We start from the raw sequence: 16,841 nt of genomic DNA, 5'->3' as shown, positions 1-16,841 counted from the left end.
CAAAAAAAGAGAGGTGCAATATTTACTTATTTTTGAAATAAGGTCTTGCTCTGTTGCCCAGGCTGGAGTGCAGTGGCATGATCACACCTCACTGGAGCCTCGACCTCCCGGGATCAAGTGATCCTCCCACCTCAGCCTCCCAAGTAGCTGGAATTACAGGTGTGCACCACCGTGCCCGGTGTACTTTTTTTTTTTTTTTAGAGATGAGGTTTTTTCCATATTGCCCAGGCTGGTCTGGAACTCCTGAGCTCAAGCAGGCTGCCTGCCTTGGCCTCCCAAAGTACTGGGATTACTGACGTGAGCCACCGTGCCCAGCCAAGAGTTGCAATATTTAGTAAAGCTCTTGCAACTTGTCGAGGCATTAAAAGAAAGCAGTATGAAAAAAATATGTCTACTGGAAAACAGCTTAGTTAAAATCTACTGGGACAATATGTTCAAACTCACAGACCTCCACACTTAACCCAGTATTGATTTCATCCCACTGTTTTCTTTAGTGTCTGCTCATGGATCAGTTTTTTCTTCTTTACAGCTGACCCACCTGTATAGTACACTACTGCTGGGCAGTCTGAGACCCATCCAGCCTCGGACGCTGAACCGGTGGGTTCTGAGCACAATGCTTTCAGTGTCCTGTGGTTATCCAGCTGTTTCACAGCAGCACAGACTCTCTTGAGCTGTAACTGTCAATAGATACCATTTTTTTCTCTTGTGTAACTAAAGGGAGAAAACTCTATAACTCATTCATTCATTCATGTATTTTTTCATTCATCAGTATTCATGGAGCACCACCTACTGGGTGCTCAAAGCCTTGGGAATATAGCAGTAAACAAAGAACTCCTACCCTAATACACTAGTGGATGAGACAGAGAGTCAAGGAGTAAACAGATGCTTTATTTTATTTTTATTTTTAATTTTTTTTGAGACAGAGTTTTGCTCTGTCACCCAGGCTGGAGTGCAGTGGTTTGATCTTGGTTCACTATATCCTCTACCTTCTGGGCTCAAGAGATCCTCCTGCCTCTGCTTCCCAAGTAGCTGGGAGTACAGGCACGTGCCACCCCACCTGGCTAATTTTTGTATTTTTTTGTAGAGAAGAGTTTTACCATGTTGACCAGGCTGGTCTCAAATTCCTGGGCTCAAGCAATCTGCCCACCTTAGCCTCCCAAAGTAGATGCTGTTATAACCTAATGTCAAAGTAAACGGATAGAAACAAGTACCATTCTGAACAGGATAGACAGGAACGCCTCCTTAGGGAGGTGGCATTTGGAAGTGATCAAATTGAAGGGTCACATTGTATATACAGCTCAGGGAGTACCAAGCAAAGGGAACCACAAATGCTAAGGCCTGAAGCTTGCAACGATAAGAACAATTTCAGAAACAATAAGAGAGGCCGGGCCTGGTGGCTCACACCTGTAATCCCAGCACTTTGGGAAACCAAAGTGGGCGGATCACGAGGTCAGGAGATTGAGACCATCCTGGCTAACATGGCAAAACCCCTTCTCTACTAAAAATACAAAAAAAAAAAAAAAAGAAAGAAAGAAAAGCCAGGCATGGTGGCAGGCACTATACTTGGGAGGCTGAGGCAGGAGAATCACTTGAACCTGGAGACAGAGGTTGCAGTGAGCCAAGATCGTACCTTTGCGCTCCAGCCTGGGCAACAAGAGCGAAACTCCATCTCAAAAAAAAAGGAGGGGGGGGCCGGGCGTGGTGGCTGTCGCCTGTAATCCCAGCACTTTGGGAGGCCGAGGCAGGCAGATCATGAGGTCAGGAGATCGAGACCATCCTGGCTAACATAGTGAAACCCCGTCTCTACTAAAAATACAAAAAATTAGCTGGGCATGGTGACATGCGCCTGCAGTCCCAGCTACTCGGGAGGCTGAGGCAGGTGAATCGCTTGAACTTGGGAGGCAGAGGTTGCAGTGAGCCGAGATCACACCACTGCACTCCAGCCTGGGCGACAGTTTGAGACTCTGCCTAAAAAAAAAAAAGAGCCAGTGAGGCTAGTATAACAGGAGCAGAGGGAAAAGGAATACCATGAGGCAGTTCACGCAGGGCCCATGGCTAAGGATTTATGTCAGACTTGTGCTGTAAGAGGATTACTGTGGCTGCTGTATGGAAAATTAAGGTGGGGGTGGCGTATTGTAAGAGTGGAAGCAGGCAGGCCAGCTAGAAGACTACTGTAATAATCCAGCTAAGATGATGTTGGCTTGGATCAAGGGTCCTGGTGCAGTTGGCAGAAGCAGTCAGCTCCTGGATATGTTTAGAAAGGAGAGCAAAGTGGATATGTGGAGGAGTGGGTTTGAGGAGGAGGATCCAGAGTTCTGCTGAGGACATTTTAAGTTGAAGATGCCTAGTTTATATCCATGCCCTGCTGTGCGGGCAGATGTAAATCAGGAGCTCAGGGACAAAGTTGGCACTAAGAATGGGAGGTGCCGGTGCAGAGAAGGTGCTTAAAGTTCTGGTTGAATTCTAGGGCGTGTAAGTTGTTAGGGAAGTGAGTGTGCTTGTTCTTGAGTTGCTGGAAAGGCGTATGAATGACACAAATACATGGCCACAACATGTATTTTCTCAGTAATATTTGGGGAAATGTTCTGGGCATCAGGTTTCCCATCTAATTTTCCCTGTAGGAAGTGGATAGTCATTGAAGTAGTTTTGATTTGGGTGTGAGTTGTTACATGGAAAGCGAAGTTCTAAGTTTTCTTGCCACTTTTCTTGTTCTGCACCTTTAGAGAGTCATTATGAGAACTGAACACTAGGGGGACCCAGTTTCCTTACTTGTGCAACGGGGGCTGGCCCAGCTCTGGGCTCTGGTCACCCTTGCATAGGACACATGCAATATAAACACAAATCTGAAAACAAGGACAGCTTCTCTTTTCTCAATGCAATGTGTACTTATAACAGTGGTCATTTTTGCATGTAACATGTCTGAATTTCTTAAATAGGTCATTTTAAGTAATGTGCATAACCATTAAAATTTTTCTTTTTGAGACAGGGTCTCACTCTGCCAAGGCTGTGTGCAGTGGTGCCATCTGGACTCACTGCAGCCTCTGCCTCCTAGGTTCAAGTGATCTTCCCACCTCAGCCTCTCGAGTAGCTGGGACTACAGGCATGAGCCACCACACTTGCCTTATTTTGGTTTTGCCATGTGGCCCAGGCTGGTCTTGAACTCCTGGGCTCAAGCAATTCACTCACCTTGACTTCCTAAAGTGCCAGCATTACAGGGATGAGCCACCACACCTGGCCACCGTTTAAAGCTTTAAAGGCAATGGCTTCTAAACTCTAGTTCCCTATTCAGGAGCCCCGTATTTGCAAACTTGTGAAAATAAGGATCATTATTTCTTTTTTATTTCTTTTTGAATTTGTGTTATTTGAGATAGAGTCTTGCTCTGTCGCCCAGGCTTGGGTGCAGTGGCGCAATCTCGACTCACTGCAACCTCCATCTCCCAGGTTCAAGTGTTTCTTCTGCCTCAGCCTCCTGAGTAGCTGGGATTACAGGTGTGCACCAATATGCCCAGCTAATTTTTGTATTTTTAGTAGAGACAGGGTTTCACCATGTTGGCTAGGCTGGTCTCGAACTCCTGACCTCAAGTGATCCACCTGCCTCAGCCTCTCAAAGTGCTGGGATTACAGGTATGAGCCACCACGCCCAGCTGAGGGATCATGATGATTTCTGATTTACAGTAGTTGAATTGGAGTATGGAAATCTAAATGTAATAAATACCACTTGGTGATTTTCATCTGTGCCACAAGAATGCTGACATAGAATCCATTTTCTATTTTATCACCAGGTATTAAGCTAAGGGAAAGGCAAATGCTCAAAAACTACATTACATGTTATTGGAGTATAAAATGTGCAACTTTGTTAAAAGGTTTGGGCACATTTTGTATTAGTTATGGATACATAGGTCTTAAAAGAGTACAAGATCTTAACTCTTCTTTTTTTTTTTTTTTTTTTAGATGGAGTTTTGCTTCACTCTTGTTGCCCAGGCTAGAGTGCAATGGTGCGACTTCGGCTCACCGCAACCTCCGTCTCCCAGGTTCAAGTGATTCTCCTGCCTCAGCCTCCCGAGTAGCTGGGATTATAGGCATGCACCACACCCGCCTAATTTTCTATTTTTAGTAGAGGTGGGGTTTTCCCATGTTGGTCAGGCTGGTCTCAAACTGCCGACCTCAGGTGATCTGCTGCCTCGGCCTCCCAAAGAGCTGGGATTACAGGCCTGAGCCACCACGCCTGGCCCAATTCATTTTTATAACTCGAATAATTTTAGTTTTGGGGAGAGAAAGTCTACATAAGGTTTATACTGAAATCTCTTGAAGTCAACAAGCTTAAAGCAGAATCTTTTTAATCAGGAACATGAAAACATAATTAACAGCCTGGTGTGGTGGCTCACGCCTGTAATCCCAGCACTTTGGGAGGCCGAGGAGGGTGGATCACCTGAGGTCAGGAGTTCGAGACCATCCTGGCCAAGATGGCGAAACCCTGTCTCTACTAAAAATACAAAAATTAGCTGGGCATAGTGGCACATGCCTGTAATCCCAGCTACTCAGGAGGCTGAGGAAGGAGAATCACTTGAATCTGGGAACTGGAGGTTGCAGTGAGCTGAGATCTCGCCATTGCACTCCAGCCTGGGCAACAAGAGTGAAACTCCATCTCAGAAAAAAAAAAGGAAAAAGAAGAAAACATAATTAACAAATGTGTTAGCTATAATGTCAGCACGGCGGCTCATGCCTGTAATACCAGCACTTTGGGAGGCCGTGGTGGACAGATCACTTGAGGTCAGGAGTTTGAGACTAGCCTGGCCAACATGGCAAAATCCTGTCTCCACTAAAAATACAAAAATTAGCTGGGTGTGGTGGTGCACACCTGTAATCCCAGCTCCTTGGGAGGCTGAGGCAGGAGAATTGCTTGAACTCAGGAGGTGGAGGTTGCAGTGAGCTAAGATTGTGCCACCACATTCCAGTCTGGACGATAGAGCAAGACTCTGTCTCAGAAGAAAAAACAAAAAAAAGTGTTAGCTGTTTGATCTTTCCTATTTTGGGGCAGTTATGATCTAATAATTACTTTGACCACAATGAATCCTTTCCCATGGGTCAGGACTGTTAGTTTTCAGAGTTTTGCTTCTGGCGATAGTGACCTGTGTCAGTGTTACAGATGTGTGGTGAAGGGGCTAGAAACTGTGGTCCACAGGCCAAATCCAGTCCACTGCTTATTTTTTTTTCAGCCTGAGAGCTAATAGTGTGTGTGTGTTTTTAATGTTTTTATGTGATTGAAAGAAATACATATTTTCTGTATGAAAATCTTGTGAAATTCACATTTCAGTATCCGTAAATAAAATTCCATTGAAACATTGCCACATTCATTGATTTACATATTGTCTGTGGCTGCTTTTGACCCTCAATGGCAGAGCTGACTAGACAGAGGCCTCATGGCCTGCAAAGCTTTAAATATTTACTATCTGGACCTTTACAGAAAAAGTTTGCCAACCCCTGGCATGTAGAGTCCATGCTGTTTACTTACAGGTTACAACAGTTCTTAGAACGATTCTGTAACTGAGTGTAATCTTTATTTGTCTTTATGACTTTTGATAGGCTTACTCTGGCTACCATGATATGATTTCATTCATATATTTTTCATTAATAATTAAATTCCATCGCTGCTTTCGTTCTTATTTCAATTCTTAAATGAAAACGTGCTTCTTCATTTGATTATATTGTTTAATTTTTATTTCCCTCTCCTGTTATTCATTACCTAATACTTCCTTTGAATTATTCAGTCTTTTTCTAAGGTTCTTTAAAATAATTTGTATGAAAGCCTCAATCTAAAATAAAATTGTCCTGCTTTCAGTGACCAAAAAAAAAAAAGAAGACATAAAAAAGTTCAGGCCACACACGATGGCTCACACCTGTAATCCCAGCACTTTGAGAGGCCGAGGCAGGTGGATCACCTGAGGTCAGGAGTTTGAGGCCAGCCTGGCCAACATGGTGAAACCTCCATCCCTACTAAAAATACACAAAATTAGCTGGGCATAGTGGTGGGCACCTGTAATCCCAGCTACTCAGGAGGCGGAGGCAGGAGAATCACTTGAACCTGGGAGGCAGAGGTTGCAGTGAGCTAAGATTGTGACATTGCACTCCAGCCTGGGCAACAAGAGCAAAACTCTGTCTCTAAATAAATAAAAAACAAACAAAATAAACAAACATTAAAAGTTCAGTAGACACTTCTCGGGAAATTATGTGTCTGTAGTAGAGTTAAAAGGCTTTACAGAAGATAAATGTTAAAAATTATTTATTTGGAGTGAATCTTTGGTGAGTTTTAATTTTAATTGCATCAAACACAATGCTGTGAGTCAATAAAAAAATCTTAGAAGAAAATCAGGCTCTTTAAATTTAAAAAAGCCATAAATTTATTGCAAATCTAGAAGTACCGAATGTCACTAATACAGAACAAATCAGCAATCTTGTTTGTATTTTCTTCCAAACATTTAAAACCTTGATTACTGACATATTGAAATTGGTATACATTTTGTTTTCATGCAGATAACAGAACAGACATGGAGCAGATCTCTCAGAAATCAGTTATAAATATTAAATTGTATTGAACATACATAGTAAAAAATATGTTGTAAAGTGCTGAAGTCATATAAGTCTGCAAAACTGCCACAAGCTCAAAGTTCTTCTCAAGCAGTGACAGAGATTTGCTACATCACCTTGTTTTAAGTATGTCTGTTTTTGACAGACACTTTGTCATTTCCTCCCCTACCCTCCCCAAAGTTTTATAGATTGTCCTATTTCTATGGCTGATAAGATGCCTACAAAATGTAGCACTTTCATTTTAGTGCAGAGAAATATTCAAGCTTGTGTGTACCTGTAACCAAACTAGGTTGTTATGGTTTTCCCCCTGAGTTGTCATAAATTAACATTAACGATGAATAAAGATGGAGCAGCAAGCATTGACCATCACCTGCAGGGTGACATTGCGGTAAAATAGGTGAGTAAAAAGTCCACCTATATGACACTTGCCCTATTTATGGAAAACTGCTAATGTGAGAAATACTATACATGTAGTATAACTCCAAAAACAAACAAACAAACAAACAAACAAACAAAAACCTAAAAACAACAATGACCAGCTACCCAATACCTCTGGCAACTTAGAGCAATCAAGTCATGGTTATAGAAGATGTAAATTGCAACTTGTAACTCACTGAAACAAATGTGTCTGTTACTCCCATGTGAAATGCAGAAATGCTTCAAAAATTAGATGGTTTTTCTTTAATCAGAAATGCTTTAACAGGTCAATGAAATATAATTCTGATCAAAGAAGTTCCTCAAGTATTCTTAGATGATAAAACAAATTATTTTTGAAAGCTAAGGCGATTTGCTAGCCACTATTTTTTCCCCTTAATAGCACACGTTGCCCTTAATCATATGGAAGAATCATGACAACTTGGCCTTTTATAAAAGTATTTTTACAAGATAAGACATATTCTGTGAGTTATTTAAAGGATTGCAGAAAGGAGGTAAAAATGCTGCTTATGTCTGAGAATTTATTTCTTTTGATTACTCATCCTAGAATAAGTTAATAATAAATAGTGGTTTAAAGACACTACAGCCACGTATTTCTGCGTAACTAAAAGCAACAGGAAACATATTTTTATTTATTTATTATTTATTTTACCTTTTTTTTTATTATTATACTTAAAGTTCTAGGGTACATGTGCATAACGTGCAGGTTTGTTACATATGTATACTTGTGCCATGTTGGTGTGCTGCACCATCAACTCGTCAGCACCCATCAATTCATCATTATATCAGGTATAACTCCCAATGCAATCCCTCCCCCCTCCCCCCTCCCCATGATAGGCCCCGGTGTGTGATGTTCCCCTTCCCGAGTCCACGTGATCTCATTGTTCAGTTCCCACCTATGAGTGAGAACATGCGGTGTTTGGTTTTCTGTTCTTGTGATAGTTTGCTAAGAATGATGGTTTCCAGCTGCATCCACGTCCCTACAAAGGATGCAAACTCATCCTTTTTATGGCTGCATAGTATTCCATGGTGTATATGTGCCACATTTTCTTAATCCAGTCTGTCACAGATGGACATTTGGGTTGATTCCAAGTCTTTGCTATTGTGAATAGTGCCGCAGTAAACATACGTGTGCATGTGTCTTTATAGCAGCATGATTTATAATCCTTTGGGTATATACCCAGTAGTGGGATGGCTGGGTCATATGGTACATCTAGTTCTAGATCCTTGAGGAATTGCCATACTGTTTCCATAATGGTTGAACTAGTTTACAATCCCACCAACAGTGTAAAAGTGTTCCTGTTTCTCCACATCCTCTCCAACACCTGTTGTTTCCTGACTTTTTAATGATTGCCGTTCTCACTGGTGTGAGATGGTATCTCATTGTGGTTTTGATTTGCACTTCTCTGATGGCGAGTGATGATGAGCATTTTTTCATATGTCTGTTGGCTGTATGAATGTCTTCTTTTGAGAAATGTCTGTTCATATCCTTTGCCCACTTTTTGATGGGGTTGTTTGTTTTTTCTTGTATATTTGTTGAGTTCTTTGTAGATTCTGGATATTAGCCCTTTGTCAGATGAGTAGATTGCAAAAATTTTCTCCCATTTCTGTAGGTTGCCTGTTCACTCTGATGGTAGTTTCTTTTGCTGTGCAGAAGCTCTTTAGTTTAATTAGATCCCATTTGTCAATTGTGGCTTTTGTTGCTGTTGCTTTTGGTGTTTTAGACATGAAGTCCTGGCCCATGCCTATGTCCTGAATGGTACTACCTAGGTTTTCTTCTAGGGTTTTTATGGTATTAGGTCTCACATTTAAGTCTCTAATCCATCTTGAATTAATCTTCGTATAAGGAGTAAGGAAAGGATCCAGTTTCAGCTTTCTACTTATGGCTAGCCAATTTCCCCAGCACCATTTATTAAATAGGGAATCCTTTCCCCATTTCTTGTTTTTGTCAGGTTTGTCAAAGATCAGATGGCTGTAGATGTGTGGTATTATTTCTGAGGACTCTGTTCTGTTCCATGGTCTATATCTCTGTTGTGGTACCAGTACCATGCTGTTTTGGTTACTGTAGCCTTGTAGTATAGTTGAAGTCAGGTAGCGTGACGCCTCCAGCTTTGTCTTTTGACTTAGGATTGTCTTGGCAATGCGGGCTCTTTTTGGTTCCATATGAACTTTAAAGCAGTTTTTTCCAATTCTGTGAAGAAACTCATTGGTAGCTTGATGGGGATGGCATTGAATCTATAAATAACCTTGGGCAGTATGGCCATTTTCATGATATTGATTCTTCCTATCCATGAGCATGGTATGTTCTTCCATTTGTTTGTGTCCCCTTTTATTTCACTGAGCAGTGGTTTGTAGTTCTCCTTGAAGAGGTCCTTTACATCCCTTGTAAGTTGGATTCCTAGGTATTTTATTGTCTTTGAAGCAATTGTGAATGGAAGTTCATTCATGATTTGGCTCTCTGTTTGTCTGTTACTGGTGTATAAGAATGCTTGTGATTTTTGCACATTAATTTTGTATCCTGAGACTTTGCTGAAGTTGCTTATCAGCTTAAGGAGATTTTGGGCTGAGACGATGGGGTTTTCTAAATACAATCATGTCATCTGCAAACAGGGACAATTTGACTTCTTCTTTTCCTAACTGGATACCCTTGATTTCTTTCTCTTGCCTGATTGCCCTAGCCAGAACTTCCAACACTATGTTGAATAGGAGTGGTGAGAGAGGGCATCCCTGTCTTGTGCCAGTTTTCAAAGGGAATTTTCCAGTTTTTGCCCATTCAGTATGAGATATTAGCTGTGGGTTTGTCATAAATAGCTCTTATTATTTTGAGGTACGTTCCATCAATACCGAATTTATTGAGCGTTTTTAGCATGAAGGGCTGTTGAATTTTGTCAAAAGCCTTTTCTGCATCTATTGAGATAATCATGTGGTTCTTGTCTTTGGTTCTGTTTATATGCTGGATTACATTATTGATTTGTGAATGTTGAACCAGCCTTGCATCCCAGGGATGAAGCCCAATTGATCATGGTGGATAAGCTTTTGATGTGCTGCTGAATCGGTTTGCCAGTATTTTATTGAGGATTTTTGCATCGATGTTCATCAGGGATATTGGTCTAAAATTCTCTTTTTTTGTTGTGTCTCTGCCAGGCTTTGGTATCAGGATGATGTTGGCCTCATAAAATGAGTTAGTGAGGATTCCCTCTTTTTCTGTTGATTGGAATAGTTTCAGAAGGAATGGTACCAGCTCCTCCTTGTACCTCTGGTAGAATTCAGCTGTGAATCCATCTGGTCCTGGACTTTTTTGGTTGGTAGGCTATTAATTATTGCCTCAATTTTAGAGCCTGCTATTGGTCTATTCAGGGATTCAACTTCTTCCTGGTTAGTCTTGGAAGAGTGTAAGTGTCCAGGAAATTATCCATTTCTTCTAGATTTTCTAGTTGATTTGCGTAGAGGTGTTTATAGTATTCTCTGATGGTAGTTTGTATTTCTGTGGGGTTGGTGGTGATATCCCCTTATCATTTTTTATTGTGTCTATTTGATTCCTCTCTCTTTTCTTCTTTATTAGTCTTGCTAGCGGTCTGTCAATTTTGTTGATCTTTTCAAAAAACCAACTCCTGGATTCATTGATTTTTTTGGAGGGTTTTTTGTGTCTCTATCTCTTTCAGTTCTGCTCTGATCTTAGTTATTTCTTGCCTTCTGCTAGCTTTTGAATGTGTTTGCTCTTGCCTCTCTAGTTCTTTTAATTGTGATGTTAGAGTGTCAATTTTAGATCTTTCCTGCTTTCTCTTGTGGGCATTTAGTGCTATAAATTTCCCTCTACACACTGCTTTAAATGTGTCCCAGAGATTCTGGTATGTTGTATCTTTGTTCTCATTGGTTTCAAAGAACATCTTTATTTCTGCCTTCATTTCGTTATGTACCCAGTAGTCATTCAGGAGCAGGTTGTTCAGTTTCCATGTAGTTGAGTGGTTTTGATTGAGTTTCTTAGTCCTGAGTTCTAGTTTGATTGCACTGTGGTCTGAGAGACAGTTTGTTATAATCTCTGTTGTTGTTTTTTTGCTGAGGAGTGCTTTACTTCCAATTATGTGGTCAATTTTGGAATAAGTGCGAAGTGGTGCTGAGAAGAATGTATATTCTGTTGATTTGGGGTGGAGAGTTCTATAGATGTCTATTAGGTCCGCTTGGTGCAGAGATGAGTTCAATTCCTGGATATCCTTGTTAACTTTCTGTCTCGTTGATCTGTCTAATGTTGACAGTGGAGTGTTGAAGTCTCCCATTATTATTGTATGGGAGTCTAAGTCTCTTTGTAAGTCTCTAAGGACTTGCTTTATGAATCTGGGTGCTCCTGTATTGGGTGCATATATATTTACGATAGTTAGCTCTTCCTGTTGAATTGATCCCTTTACCATTATGTAATGGCCTTCTTTGTCTCTTTTGATCTTTGATGGTTTAAAGTCTGTTTTATCAGAGACTAGGATTGCAACCCCTGCTTTTTTTGTTCTCCATTTGCTTGGTAGATCTTCCTCCATCCCTTATTTTGAGCCTATGTATGTCTCTGCATGTGAGATGGGTCTCCTGAATACAGCAGACTGATGGGTCTTGACTCTTTATCCAGTTTGCCAGTCTGTGTCTTTTAATTGGAGCATTTAGTCCATTTGCATTTAAGGTTAATATTGTTATATGTGAACTTGATCCTGCCATTATGATATTAACTGGTTATTTTGCTCGTTAGTTGATGCAGTTTCTTCCTAGCCTCGATGGTCTTTACATTTTGGCATGTTTTTGCAATGGCTGGTACCGGTTGTTCCTTTCCATGTTTAGTGCTTCCTTCAGGGTCTCTTGTAAGGCAGGCCTGGTGGTGACAAAATCTCTAAGCATTTGCTTATCTGTAAAGGATTTTATTTCTCCTTCACTTATGAAACTTAGTTTGGCTGGATATGAAATTCTGGGTTTAAAATTCTTTTCTTTAAGAATGTTGAATATTGGCCCCCACTCTCTTCTGGCTTGGAGAGTTTCTGCCAAGAGATCTGCTGTTAGTCTGATGGGCTTCCCTTTGTGGGTAACCCAACCTTTCTCGCTGGCTGCCCTTAAGATTTTTCCTTCATTTCAACTTTGGTGAATCTGGCAATTATGTGTCTTGGAGTTGCTCTTCTTGAGGAGTATCTTTGTGGCGTTCTCTGTATTTCCTGAATTTGAATGTTGGCCTGCCCTACTAGGTTGGGGAAGTTCTCCTGGATGATATCCTGAAGAGTGTTTTCCAACTTGGTTCCATTTTCCCCCTCACTTTCAGGTACCCCAATCAGACATAGATTTGGTCTTTTAACATAATCCCATACTTCTTGCAGGCTTTGTTCATTTCTTTTTCTTCTTTTTTCTTTTGGTTTCTCTTCTCGCTTCATTTCATTCATTTGATCCTCAATTGCTGATACTCTTTCTTCCAGTTGATTGAGTCGGTACTGAAGCTTGTGCATTTGTCACGTATTTCTCGTGTCATGGTTTTCATCTTTGTCATTTCGTTTATGACCTTCTCTGCATAATTAGTCTAGCTGTCAATTCTTCCACTCTTTTTTCAAGATTTTTAGTTTCTTTGCGCTGGGTACGTAATTCCTCCTTTAGCTCTGAGAAGTTTGATGGACTGAAGCCTTCTCTCTCATCTCGTCAAAGTCATTCTCTGACCAGCTTTGATCCATTGCTGGCGATGGGCTGCGCTCCTTTGCAGGGGGAGATGCACTCATTTTTTTGAATTTCCAGCTTTTCTGCCCTGCTTCTTCCCCATCTTTGTGGTTTTATCTGCCTCTGGTCCTTGATGATGGTGATGTACTGATGGGGTTTTGGTATAGGTGTCCTTCCTGTTTGATAGTTTTCCTTCTAACAGTCAGGACCCTCAGCTGTAGGTCTGTTGGAGATTGCTTGAGGTCCACTCCAGACCCTGTTTGCCTGGGTATCGGCAGCAGAGGTTGCAGAAGATAGAATATTGCTGAACAGCGAGTGTACCTGTCTGATTCTTACTTTGGAAGCTTCCTCTCAGGGGTGTACTCCACCCTGTGAGGTGTGGGGTGTCAGACTGCCCATAGTGGGGGATGTCTCCCAGTTAGGCTACTCAGGGGTCAGGGACCCACTTGAGCAGGCAGTCTGTCCCTTCTCAGACCTCAACCTCCATGTTGGGAGATCCACTGCTCTCTTCAAAGCTGTCAGACAGAGTCGTTTGCGTCTGCAAAGGCTTCTGCTGCTTTTGTTGTTGTTGTTGTTTAGCTGTGCCCTGTCCCCAGAGGTGGAGTCTACAGAGACAGGCAGGTTTCCTTGAGCTGCTGTGAGCTCCACCCAGTTGGAGCTTCCCAGCGGCTTTGTTTACCTACTTAAGCCTCAGCAATGGCGGGCGCCCCTCCCCCAGCCTGGCTGCTGCCTTGTGGTTAGATCCAGACTGCTGTGTTAGCAACGAGAGAGGCTCCGTGGGCGTGGGACCCTCCCGGCCAGGTGTGGGATATATTCTCCTGGTGTGCCCGTTTGCTTAAAGCGCAGTATTGGGGTGGGAGTTACCCGATTTTCCAGGTGTTGTGTGTCTCAGTTCCCTTGGCTAGGAAAAGGGATTCCCTTCCCCCTTGCGCTTCCCAGGTGAGGCGATACCTCGCCCTGCTTCAGCTCTCGCTGGTCGGGCTGCAGCAGCTGACCAGCACCGATTGTCCGGCACTCCCTAGTGAGATGACCCCAGTACCTCAGTTGAATGCAGAAATCACCGGTCTTCTGTGTCGCTCGCGTTGGGAGTTGGAGACTGGAGCTGTTCCTATTCGGCCATCTTGCTCAGCCCCCCCAGGAAACATATTTTTAAATGCCATTTTGTATATTCTGTACTGAAATACTTCTGGTAAGAACTGGCCATAAAAAGAAGTGGTAATCTTCACATTTATGAAGTTCAAATTATATATATATATACACTTAAAATTTGTTTATTAGTAAAATGTTTGATCTTAAACTATACTTCATTTCCAGCAAGCAGAGGCCGTAATTTGTTAATGGGAACCTCAGTATTTTACAAAGGGTTTAACAAAAACGATTTATTCATATTGCTGAAAATTAGGAATTTTTTAAATGATTGAAGTCTTTTTTTTTTTTTTTTTTTTTGACTGGCCAATTTCATTTCAATGACCTGGGTTGGATGTTGTTTTATTCAAGATAGTAGTTTATTCGGACAAGACCATAGGAAGAAAGAAAAGAAGGAAAGAAAATCATTTGTCCCATGTGAAAGCTTTTAAAATCACTTTTCCAGTTCATATCACTATTTTAATATTGGAATGTGAACTGAAGAGTCTTTCTACATATCTTTTGTATTGCTACTGAATACAGCCAGATTTACATATGGAAGAGTGCTTGATTGTTTTTTGTTTTGGCTTTAAAAACAAGCAAAAAGGAAAGCTTAAAACAAAACAAAACAAAAACGATGTTCGTAGTGCTCTTCACATACACATTCCCTTTAAATGCCCAGAGGAATGATGTACAAGGAAGGTGCAAAGAATCCCAGTGTTGCAAAGAGACCAAATCATGCATAACAAATAAAACTTTTATCTTTCAAAATGGAGAAGTCTAACAGTGGGGCTTTCTTTTCACTTGGCCTGGGGCTTGTCTTCAGCAGGACCTGTTGCATGTCAGCCTTCAGCTCCAGTTCTGGGTTAGTGTGACCAGGCACATTTTTAGGTGAGGTAGGTAGTTCTACTCCTGAGTCAATGGAGTCTATTGAGGTTCGTGTTTTCTCATTTTCAAGCATATACTGCGCTTCTTTCCGATTTTCCTGGATGACTATTTTTGGTGACCCTGGTCCTCTGATGATGATGGGTCTGAGCAGTGCTCCGAAGATGACAATGTTTACCTGTAGTAGGCCCACAAAGAGGAGGCCGTATCTCCAGCCAATGCGCTCCTTCAGAGCCATGATTGCTTGAAGAGGCAGGAGTGAGTGAAGAAGAAATAAAATATAAAGTTAATAATGGACTCAAGATCCAGGAGAAGCCATCAAGAAGAAATATGGATCCAGATTCCATTATAAATTTTGTGGAAATTTATTATACTCAGCATTATGAATGTGTACTCAATCTTTTTTTTTTTTTTTTTTTTTGAGACGGAGTCTTGCTCTGTTGCCCAGGCTGGAGTGCAGTGGTGTGATCTCGGCTCACTGCAACCTCTGCCTCCTGGTTTCAAGCAATTCTCCTGCCTCAGCCTACCAAGTAGTTGGGATTACAAGCATGTGCCACTATGCATAGCTGTTTTTTGTGTTTTAAGTAGAGACAGGGTTTCACCATGTTGGCCAGGCTGATCTCAAACTCCTGACCTCAGGTGATCCGCCCACCTTGGCCTCCCAAAGTGCTGGGATTACAGGCATAAGCCACTGTGCCTGGCCAAAGATTTTGTTTTGAGATGATCTACACACAGATAAGAATACTGTCTTTATTAGCATAATCTAAATCCACATTGCATGTAGCTCTTTTGAAAAAGGAGAGGACATAACAGGTGAACAATTGCAAATTATTAGATTATTCTGGAATGCATGTGTCAAGAAAGCCCTACCACTGCATATGTGCCCAACTAGGAATTCAAACCTATTATTAAGGTGGTCTGAATTTCTAAAGTGGGGGTTAGGGAGGACAGATCCTAAAAATGAGCTGGAGAAGAGACGTAAATAACCTCTCATTACGCATACACTTAAAGTCATCCATACTGTTCACAAAAGTTAGCGTAGCAAGAATACCTGAATGACGTCCCTCATCCACATTAATACTTAGAGTCTTGTAGTCCACCTACCTGGTGCAAAAGCAATGTATGTATATGTGTAAATGTTCTCCTCTTAGAAGCACACCAGTCACATTGGATTAGGACGCACTCTATTGACCTTATTTAACCTTAATTATGTACTTCTCTAAAGATGTTGTCTCCAAATATAGATACTCTGTGATACTGAGGGTTAGGACTTCAACATATGAATTCGGTGGGGATGGGCGGGCACAATTTAGCTCATAAAACTCACTAAGTTTTAATTAGGGTGTGGACTATTGAGCATTCTACTGCTAATTTAGTTTTTATGTTTGGAAAACATTTTGAAACATAATGATTTTTATTTATATTTTTATTATTTATATTTTCATTATGTTTAGGGTTGCTTGGAGGTAAATGAAGAAAGAAGAGTTCCGCATGAGTGAGGCAGGGATGTCAGTATATAAGGAATTGGAAAGACATCGGTGATAATGACAAAAACTGCTTATAAATTAAATTAAGAGCTTAAACTGAGGAAAAAAGCATATTGCCAAATTACATGCAGTTGTTTTTTGCAACAGCATTTGTCCACTTGCTATGCCCTGAGATTTCCAAGGCACATTCCTCTACTAAGCATATTATAAGATGATTAAATATGCACAGAACAAGTATGTTATGGAAGGCTATGTTAACCGATATAGTGGCACCACAACAGTATGTGTGAGTGAGATTTGGAAAATTTGATATGCCAGCAAGGGCAAAGAAGCGTTGAATTTGCAAGTCTGTACACATATTCTGAGAATCCAGGCAGCTAGTTCTCCTTTTGAATTGTTCCCTTAGCTAGGGGATAAGGGTGAGACACAATACACATTTGAATGTGTCACTGTGTAATTTACCACTGCAATATTGTCAGTGTATGTCGAAAAACTGGTGCTTATATGTACTAATATTATCTACCATGAAAAAACAATTAAAATTTAAAAATATTATGTAAATTAAATAAAGTTCAAATACCACTACCCAGAAAAAATATTTGGATATTATAGTCTGGGGTCAGAAGAGGAAAAACTTTATGTAAAGTATCAAAA

General features: G+C 41.1%; 1 protein-coding gene across 1 annotated transcript in view; it reads left to right on the top strand.

Moving 5' to 3' along the window:
* The window catches only part of LOC117087586, a 37,269-nt gene that overhangs the window by 1,445 nt on the left and 18,983 nt on the right, over window positions 1-16,841 (top strand). The window lies entirely within an intron of this gene.

Source organism: Trachypithecus francoisi, unplaced genomic scaffold (assembly GCF_009764315.1).
Source record: "Trachypithecus francoisi isolate TF-2019V2 unplaced genomic scaffold, Tfra_2.0 Contig00665, whole genome shotgun sequence".
Classification (NCBI taxonomy): Eukaryota; Metazoa; Chordata; class Mammalia; order Primates; family Cercopithecidae; genus Trachypithecus; species Trachypithecus francoisi.
The sequence above is the reverse complement of the archived record's forward strand: the minus strand, read 5'-3'. Positions and strand labels throughout refer to the sequence as shown.